Source organism: Protopterus annectens, chromosome 2.part1, assembly GCF_019279795.1.
Source record: "Protopterus annectens isolate FY-2018-M chromosome 2.part1, PAN1.0, whole genome shotgun sequence".
Taxonomy (NCBI): Eukaryota; Metazoa; Chordata; order Ceratodontiformes; family Protopteridae; genus Protopterus; species Protopterus annectens.
The window spans coordinates 1160088365-1160102220 of NC_056729.1; the positions used below are offsets into that span (position 1 = coordinate 1160088365).

Sequence of the window (13856 nt, forward strand, 5' to 3'; positions counted from 1 at the left end):
AGCTGGCGTAGCAGATCTCCAAATTCCTTGTGGGGCTCACTATGCACCAGACCCCGGGCCTGGCTTTGGGTAACAGGATCCTGTCATGCCCACACCCAGGGAGGGACGAGCCCTATCCCCTGAGGCGGTTCCACCCGAAGGTGGTGCAGGACCAGCAGTTGATGAGGTCCTGGGGATGGTCCCAGATGTGCTGGGGCCTGGTGCCATAGCCAGATGAGGTGCGAGAGGTGGATCCGCTGGGATCAGCCTTCCCACACGTGCCATAGTGTTGCAGTTGCAGAACATATGTTGGTTAGTCATGAAAAACACATTCCAGGATTAGTTATAACAGCATGCATGAGTAGTCCCATTAACCCAAAATAACAGATTTGGAACAGTTGCATAGCCAACAGAACACATACATATATGGAACCACAGTGGGCATTATAAGGGCATGCAGGTTACATTGTTAGCAACAGGCCACCAATGATAGTATTTGAACTGGGAACATTAATAGAACAACAATTCAATATTTGTAGAACAACAGGGCACATGTCCCAACAACAGGTTTGGTGAAATACATACCCAATGATTTATATGTTTAGATTATTGGTGCAGATAAGGTGGGGGAGAGAGAGAGATGTCAGTTAACAACTGTAAATGCTTGAAGTGCTCACAACTTTAATGATCATTGCTCTAATCATTACTCTACATTTATTACCTCACTTTACATCGACCTATGCCTTGGGTTGGGCAGTGGTATATTTGTACACAGTGTATAATTACAGGCTTCTTACAGCTCATTTATACCTTTTCTTACCTGGCAGACCTGTGGAGGAAATATCTGTTAACACTACCTGACTGTATCTACACATACTCACATAGTCAGGGTTACATATGTGCAGTCATTACTGTGTGTGTGTGTGTGTGTGTGTGTGTGTGTGTGTGTGTGTGTGTGTGTGTGTGTGTGTGTGTGTGTGTGCCTTAGTGCCATAATCCACCTTGATTTCTATCGGTCACCCTGGGTGTTGGCTGCAGTGACCACTAGCTGTGACAGTGTGACCTTTGAGGGACATTCCTTGGAGGGGACTACTTGGTGTAAGTACGTCTCTTGCTGTCATTTGCAGCCTTGGGGTTGGACAGTGGGTGTTGTACACACTGTATAATTACAGGCTTCTTACAGCTCATTTATACCTTTTCTTCCCTGGCAGACCTGTGGAGGAAATTTCTGTTAACAATACCTCACTGTTTCTACACATATTCACATATTCTTGGATGAGATTATGTATACAGCTTAATAGCACTCCCAGTATTCGAACTGTGCCGGTTTGTGCAAAAAAAGAACACAAGGGTGTGTTTCATCACAATGAGCTACTGAAGAACTGCTTTTTTTTTTTCTGACTGTTTTCAGTATAATATTGTGCTGTTTAGACAATCTCCCTTGTAATTCCGATATTCATGCATGGCAGATGCTTGTTATAATCTCTAGTCAGACCTTGACATACTGCAGTATGGAAAAAAATAAGTTACGTACCTACCATAACGTTCCATGTTAGTTATCTTCATCTCGCCTTCCTTCTTGCTGGTTGGGATTGGAGCCGATCCTCGGCTCCAACTCGGCCATCTTCAATTGCTCGAGAGCTGTTTGCTGGCTCGAGGCTACCCCTTATCCCATAATGCCTAGCAATAGCTACCCAGATCTCATTTGAAATAGCTAACCCCAGACATAACATAATAATTCAGTCAAGACCCAGTTGACTATACCTGCCATATTCTCTTAGGTCAAAAAGAGGACACAAAAGAACACACAGCCAGTGAAACCGAACAAAAAACTCCTCTCTGTCCCCAAGGACAGGGGGATGGAGGGTGGGACTTGAGAAGGAAGGCGAGATGAAGGAAACTAACATGGAACATTATGGTAGGTACATAACTTCTTTATGTTAAGTTGTCTGTCTCGCCTTCATTCTTACTGGTTGGGACAGCGTCCCTAGCACCTAACATCCTGGGTGACTCAGTGGAACAAACTCTGCAGAACAGTGGAACCAAAGTCAGCTCTGCTCCTGGAGACCATATCCAACTTGTAATGAGAAATAAAGGTATGAGGGTTTGCCCACATGGCAGCTGCACATATAGAATCCATGGGCAACCTAGACTGGAAGGCTACAGAGGTGGCCAAGGCCCTAGTAGAATGACCTTTCGGTTTAATAGGTAACTGTTTGTTCCTTAACTGATAAATGAAAGTAATAGTGTGTGACAACCATCTGGACAAGGTTACCTTGGAAACTGGGAGACCTTGTTTGCTCAAGGCGTAAGAGAGGAAAAGTTGGTCCGATTTCCTTACTTCTTTAGTTCTGTACAAGTAAAAGTGCAATTGCCTATGAACATCCAATTGGTGTAGTTTGTATTCTGCCTTGTTGGTATGATTAGGGTAAAACACAGGAAGATCTATAGATTGGTTTAAGTTACTTTCTGAGCAGACTTTAGGGAGAAATGAGGGATTAGTTCTCAGAGCAACCCTGTCCTTATGAAAAAATTAATTTTTAATTAGGTGAATAAATAAATAAATAGTATTTATTTGTGAATTACGGGTGTCAATAGCTAAACATGGTCTTCTGTTTTTGGCTTGATATATTGGGATGTAAACCAAGCTTTTAATAAGTATTGCTTATGACTTATAATGCAAGATACTGACTGATTTTGCCATTCAAATCCATGAATAATGAATACAGAAGTTTTTAATGATTTATATTTCACTAATTCAGGTGAATTAGTAATGAACCATGTAGCTTTTATGTAGGGTATTTTGAAAGGCTTGGATTTTAATATTGTCAGTTACTAGGAAGAACTGTGCCTTTAAAAAGGTTTTGACACATTGTATCTTTAAAATTGTCTAATTACTGCCTTTGATTGTTTAATTGAAAGTTTGGTTATTGTATAAAAGAAAGCCATTTTCCTGTCTAATTGTAACCTGATGAAGCGCACCTGAGTGTGCGTGAAAGCGCTCGTTTCATATTAAATCTGTGCATTTTATTTTCATGGTGGTTCCTTGCAGTCTTTTCATCTTTAAACTGGGAGACCTTGTTTGCTCAAGGCGTAAGAGAGGAAAAGTTGGTCCGATTTCCTTACTTCTTTAGTTCTGTGCAAGTAAAAGTGCAATTGCCTATGAACATCCAATTGGTGTAGTTTGTATTCTGCCTTGTTGGTATGATTAGGGTAAAACACAGGAAGATCTATAGATTGGTTTAAGTTACTTTCTGAGCAGACTTTAGGGAGAAATGAGGGATTAGTTCTCAGAGCAACCCTGTCCTTATGAAAAAACAATTAAGGAGGACAAACACATAGTGCCTGAAATTCGGAGACATATCTGGCTGAAGTAATAGCCACCAGAAAGAGTGTCTTCCAAGATCGGAACTTGATAGAGCAAGAAGCTGCTGGTTCAAAAGGGGGCAGAATTAAGGAGGTTGGACTAAAGTAAGGTCCCAAGGAGGAGGGGGATCTCTCACTGGAGGTCTGAGAAGAGTTGCCCCTCTCAAGAAAGCTTTACATAGCTTATGAGACATAATGTTAGAGTTCAAAAAACCAAAATGAAAGTTAGAAATGGCCACCATTTGTACCCTGATCATAGAAGCAGTGGACCTGGAATGAAACAGCAGAGCTAGGAATTCCAAGATTTCGTGGACTGGGGCTGGAAGGGATCCACATTCCTAGTCTCTGCCCAATAAGAAAAATGTTTCCATTTGCTAGCATAAGTTTTCCTCGTTGTAGATTTGTGAGAGGACACGATAATGTCACGGACTGCTGGGGAAATGCTGGGAAGCCTGGCTAAAGTTGGAAGTGGAGCAATCAAGCTGTGAGCTGGAGGGTTTTTAGGGATTGATGCAACCCGCCTGATTGATGAACCAGGAGGTCTGGAATTGGATCCAGAGTCCAGGGTTGATCGAGAAGGTAACGGTGCAGGAATGGAAACCATATCTGTCGAGGCCAGTAGGGAGCAATGAGAATCATTTTGCAACCTGATATTGCTTTCTGTATAAGTTTGCGTATCAGAGGGAATGGAGGAAAGGCATAAAGAAGTCCCTGGGGCCAATCGTGGACTACAGCGTCTCTGGGTGTGTGACTCGGAAGCGGGAGAAGGGAGAAGTAGTTGCTGCATTTGCTGTTGAAGGGGGTGGCAAAGAGATCGCAGCAAGGCTGTCCCCATTTGTGAAATACAAGATTCGCAATATCCTGATTCAGAGACCACTCGTGAGGCATTAGAATAGCACTGCTGAGCCTGTCTGCTATAACATTGGATCTCCCAGGGATGTGCGTCACAATAAGAAAATGTTGGTAGGAAATCGCCCACTGACAAAGCCAGAGTGCTTCTCGACATAGGGGGTAGGACCTGGTTCTGCCCTGCTTGTTGATGTACCACGCCACTGACATGTTGTCCGTTTGAATAGTAATGGTCCCAGGAGGAAGACAGCCTTGAAGGGCTTGCAACGCCAGGAGCATGGCTCTCATTTCCAGGACATTTATATGCAGATGGTACTTGTGAGGTTGCCACGTGCCTTGGACTGTCCTGTCCAGATAATGCCCCCTCACCCTATCAGGGAGGCGTCTGTCGTCACTGTGGCTACTGGAGGGAGAGGTATGAAAGGTCTGCCCTGAGTAACTAGTGGGGAGACCATCCACCAAGAAAGATGCCTTTTGCATGCGTCCATGATCATACTCTCGTATGTCATGGGTAGCTCTTGGAAAGACCACTGCATGAACAGAAGCCACTGAAGAATCCTCATATGAAAGTGTGCCAGTGGGATTAGGAGAATGGCTGCTGTCATGGAGCCCAGAGTTTGAAGGCTGTACCTAACATGGATCCTTTTGCTCTGCATCAGAACCTGTACCTGCTGACAAATTGCGTACACCCTTTTTGGTGGTAGCCTTGTAAACATATCCCTTGTGTCTATGTCTGCTCCTATATAAGTGATAGATTGACAGGGCAACAAGGCAGATTTTTCGAAATTTATTGTGATGGCAAGCTGTGAGCAGATTGAGATTGTGTAGTCCCATGCTTGTATGAGTTGATGTCTGGGGTAGCAGTAAGGATCCAGTCGTCTAGATATGGAAACACCGGGAATCCTTGATGCCTCAGGTGAGCCATGACCACCCTGGGGGCTGTGGTGAGACCAAAGGGCAGAGTTCTGAACTGATAATGACTGGCCCCCAGCCGGAAGCGAAGATATCTTCTGGAGCTCCTGCCCATCTTTATATGGTAGTACGCGTCCTGAAAATTTATAGAGCAAATCCAATTGAACTGACCCAGAAAGGGTAGAATGGACTATAGCGTGACCATCCAAAACTTTGTTCTTTGTACACACCTGTTTAGTCTGCTGAGATCCAGAATCGGTCTCCAGTCCCCTGTCTTTTTTGGTACTAAAAAGAACCTTGAGTAAGTTCCGGATCCATGCTGGTCTGCCGGGACTTCCTGGATGGCTTGTTTTTCTAGCAGTTTTGAAACTTCTATTACTGCTTGCTCCCTCAGATTGGATGGAACATCTGGGAGGGTCTTCCTTGACTGCAAGGGGGGTTGAAGGAAGGGAATTTTGTAACCTCTGGATATAACGGACTGTACCCATCTGTCTTGTGTTAAACTTCGCCAGGCTTTTGGGTACAGCGAAAGTCTTCCCCCGACTGCCTCCAGAGATGAGCAGCCAGGCAACCCTTCAGGGATGCTGAAAGGGCTTATCAGAGAAGGATTCTCTGTTGCCCTGGTTCTGCGGACCCCCTCTGCCACGAGGGTGGCGTCTATTATTATTGTTTCCCCCTCTGCCTCTGGAGGAAAAATCACTACGTGTGTCAGGCAAGGCTCCCTGAGATTTACGGAACCACATCTTCCCATTCTTCTGACCCTTGGGGTAAGGTCTAGAGGGAGTGGAAAAATGGACTCCCACAGCAGAGAGAGTCTTGCCTTCTTGCTCACACCTAGTCAAAGTGTCTTTCACCTGTGGTCCAAAAAAGAAAGGAACCATCAAAGGGAGTGTTGGTGAAGGATGCTTGAAAGGGTTCCGCAAAGTTATACAGTCACATCCATGCATGCCTCCTAAGGGCCACACCAGTACCTGCGGCTCTACTCGCCCCATCAGCTGCATAAGAAATGAGCCTCATGGAGGAGTTAACAACAGAATTAAGCGTTGCTAGCTAGGAAGCTACCTTGGCTTGTGCTCCCTCAGCTGTTGGATCTTGGAGGGTATCTCCGAGCTCTTTAAGGAGATCCCTTTGAAGGTGAGTAAAATGACACAAGTAGTTCAGTGATCTCATAGAGAAGGTCGCTGAAGCGAACATTTGCTTCCCATATCTGTCCATCATCCTAGACTCCTTGTTAGGGGGATGGACAGATGAAGAGGTCTCCGCTAACTCTTTTTTTATGGCTGCTGCTACCACCATAGCATCAACAGGGACACCTTTCATAAGGAACTGCTTATCCTAGGGTGCTGTAATAAATTTACCAGGTCTCCTCGGAGTTGGTTCCACTGTATCCGGAGCTGACCAAGCCTTTCGAGCCACCACTGTCATAAGTGGATCAAACGGCGGAGACACCCAGGAGGTGGAAGGTCGGGAACCGAAGGCATCCAGAAAAACAGACTCATCCTCAGAAGGGGCTAGGGGATTCCAGTTCCCCCTTTGCTTAAGCATCTCCAGGATGTCCGTAAAGGAAACATCCTCAGAGGGGGATCTCGGGGACCCTTCTTATTCATCTAAGTCTGTATCAGAAGAGAAAGACTCAGGGGAGTCAATGCACTTCCTCTTGCACTTCTTCTTCCGAGGGGGCTCCTCTGAGAGATCAGGGGAGGCCTCAGAAGAAGAGAAAACACCCAATGGGGTGTCCTGGAGCATCGGTTCCCTATGCTTAGGGCCTGGAGGAGGAGCAGAGGTGGGCACAGGCACTACAGGGAACGGAGCCGGTGGGGCTGATAGTGGAGCTGACTCAGTGGCCATCACACTCTGCATGACATCGAAGGCATCCCAGCCATGATGCAGAGAAAGCTCCATTTCCGAAGAAATAGGAATCTTTCTCCGCAACTAGGAAAATGGCTCTGAGGCCGATGTAGGAACCGAGCTCACCTGCACCAAAGCTCCAAGAGGGAGAATGGGGTCAGAAAAGGGTCCGATGCCACTTGCCCCCTCAGAGCCAATGAGGAAGCCCCGGCACATAGATCCCTCAATGGATGGCACCACCGAGGGAATCGGAGCCGACGTCAGAACCGAAGGAGATAGTGTCATCGGAGCCGACGGTTCCACTACCCGAACCCCAACAAACTCCGTCTCTGAACTCATTGGAGTCGGAGGAGGAACATCGAGAGAAGTGGATGGAGCTGATACCTGTTGAGGAGGGCTGGACAACAACTTGGCTAGTGCCTGCGACTTCAGCAACCTACTGACTACTCTCTCCACATCGTGATCCGACAGCCTAGAGGACCGAGAGGAGTGAGAGGATCGGTGACTGCGCTCGCTCTGAAGTAAAGGAGACCGAGGAGCCGAATGCACCGATTCAAGTGTGGGGGACCTTAGCCTCTTGTGGCTCTGTGACGGCTCCGAAGCCTCTGATGGAGCTGACGGGGAGATTGTCTTCTCGGTGCCAGCTGGAACCGACATGGAAGGTAAACCCTGAAACAAAGACGGCTCCGAACTTGGAGCCGATGGCTTAGTGGGTTTAGGGGATTTCACAGGCTGTGAGCTCTTGGCCGGTGAATCCTGGGGTTTTAAAAGACCCATAAGGATAAGCTTATTCTTACGCTCCTGCAGGACTCTTGGACTAATCGCATGGCAGATAGAACAAGAATCCTGCAGGTGCACAGTGCCTAAACAATAGACGCAAGAAGAGTGCCCATCTGTCAGAGACATTTTCTGACAGCATAAGTCACTCTTCTTGAGCCCAGAAACCTTGGATTCCTTTGACATCCTTGAAAGTAAGGAAAAACAATTATAACAATAACAATAACAACCAGAAGCCAAACACAGTCTACAAAAAACACACTACTTTAAGGACGTTTTTTTTTTTTTTTTAGAGAATAGAAAAGCCTCTGACTTAAAGGGCTAGCCTATAAGAGAAAGGTAGAAGGAAAAGCCTCTAACTTAAATGGCTAACTTGACAAGAAGAGGTGGGGGGAGGGGTGGGGAGAACTCTCTAAGTTAAACGAGTTCTACAAGAAAAAAGAGGGATACTACAAGCTAATAAGCTAACTATCACAAAACAATACTATCATTAACAATAAAATACTAGAAGGGTTGAAATCTAGTGAAGAAAGTTATACAAAAAACGTTATACGAGCCTGAGCCAGAAAAACGACACCTCGCAGTTGAAGCGGCAAACGAGATCTGAGTAGCTATCATTACGCATTATAGGATAAGGGGTAGCCTCGAGCCAGTAAACAGCTCTCGAGCTATTGAAGATGGCCGAGTCGGAGCCGAGGATCGGCTTCGATCCCAACCAGCAAGAACGAAGGTGAGATAGACAACTTAACATCAATGGTTACCACAGCATTACTATTCAGGGACCAGATCCTGGTGCATGGAACACGTCTTATAGCTAATCTGTTAACTTCAACATTACATCTACATTCAAACTACCATATACTAAAGTAGACATAACAGTCTGGTGTTTAATGTTTTATTGACAGGCACTGCTACACTTTTACTGATATATATCCTGTACATCAGTATTACTCTGATAATGTCTTGCTTATTCAGTACAAACAGTACACATTACTAACTACTGGCAGGTGACATTCTACTGCATTCTATTTATTTGCCCTGACTACTGCTAGCTAGATTAGTACTCATCAGCCTCACTACGCAGCCTGAGCAACCTGCTGGCATGGGCTTCCAAGTTCGCAGCCCTCTCTTCTGCAGCTGAACAGAAGATAGAGAAACATTTATGCATGCCTTTCCATGTCATACTTAAGCTGTACTTTGATACATGAGAACTGATAGTGGTACTTGCACACTGTTGGGACATTCCGCTCCCGAGCATCTTGGACCCATTGCTCCAAGAGGTCACTCTTCCTTCACTTCAAGTCAGCATAGTGATGCCGGACCTGATCACCAGTTCGAGGGATGCCAGCTGCACTGGTGAGATCACAAGCGAGACTGTCCCAGACCTCCGCTTTGTATTGGGAGCCCTGGTACTGGTCCTGCAGCAGTTGCCCTTCATGGTTTTTTACAAGGAGTCCAACCATGACCCTGGACTCCTGCATGCCCCAACACTGCGCCCGAAAGCACACATCTTCTCCAACACCAGTCATAGTGCCTGCAGTGATTAGCTACAACTGGTTATGGTTGTATTCTCGCCTGTGGGGTTTAAGTAGGGCTGGATTCCCACCCTTTGCCATGATTGGTCTATTGTGAATATGCTGAGCTGAGCTAAGCGACGGGCAAACCCACTTAGCTGAGATAAGCACTGCCTACAGAGGTAGATAGTAAGCACTGTTTACCAGTGCGCAAATCCACTTAGCTTCACTAATTATTGGTAAACATTGCAGTTTAAGCACTGTTTACTCAGGGTAAGCATAGCTGAACATAATTAAGTGATGTTCAGCTTTCATTTTATGGACTGTCAGGATTGTGGGATCAATTCCTTCTTAATGCCATCTTATGATATGTATGTTTCCCTTCCATAACATTCCCCTGTGTGCTTTCATTACAATACATTCTTTTGTGGCTATACTGTATGGAACACTTGTGTTTATATGTGGATTTCACATTTGTACTGGACCTGCTACACTAATCTGGTCAACAAATATATATTATTCACTACCTATTTATAAAAAATATATATTTTAGTCCTGTTTCACATATGAAAATGAAAAGACTGCATTGGGGCTCGAACCGTGAATGCCTGCATGTTAAGCAAAATCTCTAACCACTACACTATTCCACTTCACTTATAGCAGCTGTATATTTCTATTTAGCTTCTTTAGATATTTACACTCTGCTATGCATAACTGCTCACTCGCTCAGCTACGCTTAAACTTTATTGGGAAAAGAAAAAAAAGTTGAAATGGTGTTCTATTTTTATTTTCCTTTGGGTATGCACACTGCTTTCTGCCTCTTAGGGCAGGACATCTGGACAAAGCGTGACATGATGGGGGAACAAATAGGGACAGATTTTAGATAGTGCTTTTGCCAACTTAGAAAGTTCATAGAATAACTGGCTTTGCATTGGCATGACTTTTTAGAAGGATATAATGTCTGAGACTCAAATGTCTGTCATTATTTTCCAACTTTGGACTTTAATGATTTTACACTAATTTGCCAGAAAACCATTCTTTTATGGAGAGTGGACCAAATGTATGAGGCTAAAATCTGGAATTCTGAGAGAATCTGTACAGTCGAAGGTATGTTCGGCTTCTGCAGAATGCAGTAGTGCCGTACGGCACTTTAGCAATACTTGCAACAGCAAGAACACTGCTCTCATCTCCAGGATATTTATGTCCAAGTGTGCCTTGCGTTTTTGCCAGGCGCCTTGGACTGTCTTCCCCAGATAATGCTCCTCCACCCTATTTCAGAAGCATCAGTGGTCACAGTGGCCTAAGGTTGAGAGGGAATAAAGGGACGGCCTTGAGACACAGAAGAGGAGTGAATCCATCACTCGATATCCCTTTTGCATGCTTTGGTTATGAGAATTGTGTGCGACATTAGTAATTCCAGCATTGACCATTGTGTGGAAAGTAGCCACTGAAGAATTCTCATATGTAAACGAGCAAGAGGAATAAGTACAATGGATGCTGCCATTTTCCCTAACACTTGTAGTACTTTTTTTTACAGTGGCTTTGGTCTTCTTGATTAGCAATCTAACATGTAGGCAAAGGTTGTGTAGTCTGTTAGGAGGGAGTCTTGCTATGAGTGATGTGGTGTCTATCTCTGCCCCTATAAAGGTTAATTTTTGAGATGGCGCTAGAGCAGATTTCTTGTAATTCACAGTAATTCCCAGGGAGGAGTAGAGTTGAAGTGTGTAGATTCTGGCTTGTAGCAGAAGATGCCTGGTTGGGGCGGTTATGAGCCAGTCGTCTAGATGCAGAAACATCAGGAATCCTCTGCTTCTCAGGTGAGCAGCCACTACTGTCATGCATTTGTTGAACACTCTGGGGGCTGTGGTGAGACCAAAGGACAGAGCTCGAAACTGGAAGTGACTGGCTCCTAGCTGGAACCGCAAAAATCTTCTGGATTGCCTCTCCATCAAAATGTGGTAGTACGCATCCTGAAGGTTTATTGAGCACAGCCAACTGTCTTTTTCCAGGAATGGAAGTATTGACTGCAGTGTCACCATTCGGAACTTGGTTTTCTTCACTGACTTGTTCAGTTCGCTGACATCCAGTATTGGTTTCCAGTCTCCTGTCTTTTTTGGATCCTCTCTGGTCTGCGAGGACTTCTTGGATGACTCTTTTTTCTAGAAACTTTTGAATTTCTAACATTGCTTGTTCCCGTTAACTGGGTGGAACATCTGGGATAGTGTTGTTTACAGGACTGGGAAGAGAAAAGGGAATGATGTAACCCCTGGATACTATGTCCTGCACCCATTTGTCATTGGTAGTTCTTTGCCAGGTGTTGAGGTGCAGTGACAATCACCCCCCCCCCCGACTGCCTCCAGAGGCAAGCAGTTGGGCACTCCTTCTGAAAGGGTTTACCACAGAAGGATTCTCTGGAACCACGATTCATCGGACCTCCTCTGCCATGAGGGTTGCATCTTCCATTATTGTTCCCCCTTCTGTCTCTGGGGAAACTTGCACCCTGTGTGTCCTGGTAAGACATTTAATACTTTCTGAGCCACATCTTCCCATTACCCCTTGACCCTTTGGAAATGGTCTGGTGGGTGTGGAAAAATGTACTCCAATGGCAGACAAAGTCTTACCTTCCTTCTCACACCAAGTTAGCATTTCTTTGACTTTTGGCCTAAAGAGAGATGAGCCACTGAAAGCAGTGTTAACAAAGGAAGACTTAAAAGGTTCCATGAAATCGCAAAGGTGCATCCACGCCTGCCTCTTAATAGACATGCATGAACCCACTGCACTACTAGCTCCATCTGCTGCATATGATGTGAGTCTCATGGATGAGTTGACCATTAAATTGAGGGTAGTGAGCTGAGCGTTGACCTTATCTGCTGCTGCATCAGTTACAGCCCCCTGGAGGGAGTCTGATTACAGTAGCTCTAATATGGTATAATATTTATGCAAAGGATAAAGCAAAACCAACTGATATAAAAAGAGTAGCACCAAAGAAATTTGAAGAGAAATACAGTCAAAGGAATCTGGACCTGAAACTTTACAATACAAAAAATAAGAAGACAGAGTAAACCTAAAAAAAGGAGATTAGTAATGGAGAAGTTAAAGAAGCAGAAATTGAGATTATGGAGTACCTGTGAAATGAAGAATTCAGAGTAGAAAATCTAATTCAGAAAGCATCACAACAGGACAGAGCAATGGATATCCAAATTAAGGGGAAACCAGTGGAACAGGAAGCAATTGGTCAGACACCATATGAAGATAGTTTTGGAGCCTTCCCCAGGAAACCAGTATAAATGTTCACTTGAAGCTAGACAGCAAGGGAAGGAACAGGAAGAAACACGGAACTGGAGAAACTCAGATACAGTCAATGTTGAGGAGTGATAGGCCAGTGAGTTCACATATGACAGAGCAACAGATGGCACAGGATGAAATTGAAGAGAATGTGCAACAGGAAGATGCTATAGAACCTTCTATAGAATGCCAGCTGGAAATGGAAAACAAGGGATGTGCCCTCAGTTTGGAAGAAAATGAGCTAAGTGAAGAGTTGCTTGATTTAACAGACAACGACAGATATATCAAGATCAGTGAAAGAAATAGACTGCAGAAGGTTAATAAAACCCAAAAAGTCAGATGTCTGACAAAACAAATGAACACAGTAATTAGGACTGTCCATAGATCTATGCAATATAACAAAAGTAAACAAAACATACTACTGTGCAGATGAATTAATAACTGATAAAGTTCTACCACAAGAATACAGGGTAATGAGGGAAAGGAAGGGGAGAAATCGAATACCATCATGGAAATATCGAACAGAGAAAACTATAAAGCAGTTTAGACAAGGTGTCACTGTTAGAAGACTATAGAAGTGGGAACAGATCAACAAAAATACTAAGAAAGATAAATGTGATAAAAGCAATGTGCAGTATTAGAAAAGACCAGGATCTACCATGTACTATCGCAAATAATAAACTAAAAATTTCAGCACAGGCTGAAAAACTTTGAAGATATGAAGATAAATATAAAGGAAAAGTACAAAAAAGAAGTTATATACTTACTATAACTTTCCATGTGACTTGTTAATCTCGCCTTCATTCTTTACTGATGGGTTTGGAGCTGATCCCTCAGCTCCGATATGGCCAATTGCAAAACTCGAGGTCTACAAATAGCTTGAGGCCAAGTCCCTATCCCATAATGCACATAGAATTACAGTAGATTTTGTTTGCTGCATATAACAATACCATATGTCATTCTTTCACTCTCAAGAGAACGGTATAGAAGGATTGAGTAACCAAGATGGATCCAGCATCTCGGTCATCTATCAGCCCAGGAGGGGTAGGAGGGAGGGACGTAAAAATGAAGGCGAGATGAACAACTCACATGGAATGTTATGGTAAGTAGATAACTTCTTTATGTGAAGTTGTTCAATCTCACTGTTCATTCTTTACTGATGGGTAACGTCCCAAGCACCATCAATCTCGGGTGGCTCATGGGAGTATATTTCTCTGGACCGTGGATCCAAAGAAGGCCCTGTCCCTGGAGGCCTTGTCAACTTTGTAATGAGTGATAAAGGTATGAGGTTTTGACAAAGTGGCTGCTGCACAAATGTTATCAATG

At 44.3% G+C, this 13856-nt stretch overlaps 1 protein-coding gene across 4 annotated transcripts in view; it reads right to left on the reverse strand.

Annotated features, from left to right (window-relative positions):
• The window catches only part of SPATS1 (spermatogenesis associated serine rich 1), a 1192417-nt gene that overhangs the window by 249861 nt on the left and 928700 nt on the right, over positions 1–13856 (reverse strand). The gene's annotated exons all lie outside the window — the stretch shown is intronic.